Source organism: Limulus polyphemus, unplaced genomic scaffold (genome assembly GCF_000517525.1).
Source record: "Limulus polyphemus unplaced genomic scaffold, Limulus_polyphemus-2.1.2 Scaffold1166, whole genome shotgun sequence".
Classification (NCBI taxonomy): domain Eukaryota; kingdom Metazoa; phylum Arthropoda; class Merostomata; order Xiphosura; family Limulidae; genus Limulus; species Limulus polyphemus.
The window spans coordinates 159,040-162,673 of NW_013666776.1; positions in this window are offsets into that span (position 1 = coordinate 159,040).

The following is a 3,634-nucleotide window of genomic DNA, read 5'->3' on the forward strand; positions in this document are numbered from 1 at the left end:
TGTTATTAATCTGTTGTATAATCCATGTACACCACAAGTGACTGGCTTCTCATATAAAACATTAGTTTCAAAACTAGGAATATAACAGAAATTTATTCTGCATGCTTGAAAGATTACTCTAGCTACGTGACTTTGAACAGTACTGGAAGACTGATTTACAAAATGATTTACAAATGATGTAAGTACACCTAGTAGGCTATACTTCATTAGTTCCAGGTTTACAGGTGTGATATTCGTGAGATGTTATATTGTGACTTTATTTCAGGCCTGTGTAAGGCGGTAATGAATTATGTTATTGTCGTTAAGTGGGAAATGAGTAACACAACAAATAATCAAAACATTTTAGAGGTGGGGCGCCAAAAGTGTCTTTGCCCCTGGGTGCTGAGAACCCTTGCTACGCCTCTGTGTCCAGTTACTTAAATTTGATGACGAGGAACCACTTTGAGACTAATAATGGTTGGAGATGGCTTGAATGGGTAATGAAGAAAATCATATATTAAAGTTTTTCTTCATTACCCATTCAAGCCGTCTCCAACCATTATCTAGTTACTTAGTTTATGAAGCTTAAGGCAGGATATTTATTCAACCCGTTAGGTCACGAGAGTACATCTCATGTGATCATAAATTTACATAGGCTTTTGCTACATTAATGATATATGTACGTCACCACGAGGGAAGCTGGTGTCAGTTTCACAATACATACATATTTACTCAAAATAAATGTGATCAGCTAGAAGGTAAGTAAGCATTTTAACGTAACTGAAAATTCATAGATAAACTAAACGATAGAAGGTATAATAAATGAACGATGAACAAAACCATAACAAAAAAAAATAGAATTTGCTATCTTACAATATCACCCATTTTGTAAGTGATTATAATATTTATAAGAGAAATAATTTAGTTATTGAAGGATTTGGCCACACTTATTCAATAAATTTATCATTGAATATCGGATCACAAAAAGGACTGCAACTTCAAGTATCTATATGTTACAATAAAAGTATAAGAATGCACCCATCTTACTTCTACATAAATGTTCCTAGAATGCTGGCGAGTTTTCCGAGGTTGTCGTTCACAGTGTCACTCGGTGCAGTGCATTATCCCTTGGATAGTTTACAGCTCCTTTGATGATGTCTTTAGAACCCTTACTGTCCTTTTCCACAACTATACTCTGCAACTCATCATCTGCATGAAACTGAAAGCTTACGCCATCTGCTATGTCTCCGTCCATTTTAAAGGTTTGAGAAAATAGTTTGTAATTAGGCTTTAATGAATCGACGTGTTTTCAATGTGCTTCCAAAAAACTGTTATCCTATCAACATCCTTGACAATCAAGCAACAATCATGCAGTCTAGGCTTTTCAAGGCCTAAATTCGTATATGTCACACAACGTGATGCGTTTTCAGTCTATCACAGCGAAGAATTCATGCTAAGTGTAGCATAATAATCATTGTTGTATAAAACATACAGCTTTAAATCAGCTCACAACCAGGGCCTGATTAACTTTGGTGGGGGAGGGTGTCCAAGAGTTATACATTTTGTGCAGTCTTTCTTTGCAGCGTTTTCATTTTTTTCCCCTACTAGTATATATTACCCTCTAGTCAAATTTTAAACCTTGGTTTGACTTCAACTTGAAATTTTTCATGCTCTATAAAACATGTTCTTTTGACGTACACATAGCGATTAAATTGTTAATACTTATTTGTTTGGAATATGCCTTTATAAAAGACGATTTACAGAGTTTCACTCATCAAAAGGTGATGAATGCTTTACATATATAACAATACAGTATAACAAGCCGTGCATCCCCCCACACACACTGTAAACTATGGAATAACATGGTAAACAAAGTGCAAATAGCAAAACAACAATATCCCAAAACAATTGTTATTGGTGTGAACACCTTTTATAAGATGGAGAAGCATGATTAATTAATTAAACATGTCATAAGACATTATGTTAGACCTATGACGAGTATAATTAACTATAAAATAATTATATTTGAATGAGTATCATTTTTCAAGACGTAGGAAGAAAAATTTGGATAGAATATAATAATGAATAAATTGACACGTCTAAATGAAAACTTTCCCAGTTTATTTTGTGCGACGTTTCGAGCAGATGTCATTCGTCAAGCAGTAAAGGTTGTATTACAATGGGATTAGGCTCAGAAATGATTTCATTGTTGTAGAACGAAACTCCATCTTTCAAAGTTGTTTCATTTAGGGCTCACTGCTCTACTTTAATGTTAGCTTTTAGACTATGTTGATACTGTTACGTCTCCGCCTGTTAATTAATTTTTCCGTAACTTCGTTCCAACGAAACTTTAACGACACAAGTCTTTACTTAATAAAACTGGTTTATTATTTCCGAATACAACTTTACCGATACACTTAATCTCAATACTCGCGCTAAAACAACACTGTAACGAACGAACGTTAACTTCAACAATACGCTGTGACTGCAGTTCAATTACTCACTGTCTACACACACATTACCTTACATTACCGCGTCACGTTTTCCCCTCTTATATATATACCAGCCTACCCTACTAGTAAATACTAGACCATTCGCCAAGATACGGGATAGTTCTAGAAACAAGAGAGCGTGAGAATTGTCACGTGATCTCGATGACGCAACAGTACTGTTACATTACATTATGAGAAGTAGTTACATTATGTTACGAGAAATACTATTGTGTGATATATGAGAAGTAGTATTACATAATAACATATACTGTTATATTACATTTTGAGAAATACTGTTATCTTACATAGTGAGATACACTGCTGCGTTACGCTACGTTATCTTACATAGTGTATCTTATGTTTACATAGCTATCTTTAGATAGCTTATAGCTCTGATGATCTCTTTGTATTGGATTATGTTGATAATCTCCAGTAGATTGTGTTGAATAGCTATTCACACAATTCGCGAATAATCTTCATTTATTTTTCCGAAGTCCTCTTACACCAGCAACAAGTTGACGTCACTCTATTGAATAGAAACTGGTCAATGTGAGAACCAACATTATCTGTGAATAGATATTTTGTTCCGTTATGTTATTTGTTTTCTTTTACTGTTCGTATTAATTTCTATACATGCATTAAATTTCTGTTATTTATGTTTTGTGGACATTCGTAACCATCTGAAGGACATCAGTGTACCTGAATAATTTTCATACACATTTTATTGTGAAAATATTCTTAGAATATTAAGCATGTATATATATTTTTTATCTAAGACGCATTAACATTTTGAAACATACATGATATTATAACAATTTATATCAATACTTTAAATTCCGTATTACAGTTTTACGGTGATTCTCATTTTCAGAAGTTTTATGCTTTTTTCTTTAGTGAAAATAACCGTAATGCTGGAACGAAAGCTTTCCAGAAAAGTCTACTCATCCAAGGGCAGAAAAAAAAGAATAATGTAATATAATATATATTTTCAAGTCAGACCAAGTGGTGTTAGCGCGGTATACCACATTCCTTATGCTACCTACGTCAATGACTATTCCATATAATACTAGAAATAAACGACCTTATAACACCAAATTGTTGTTTGTCTTTAAGCGGACATTCAACGTATCGCTTAACAGTTTTTCAGATGTTTTAATACTGTG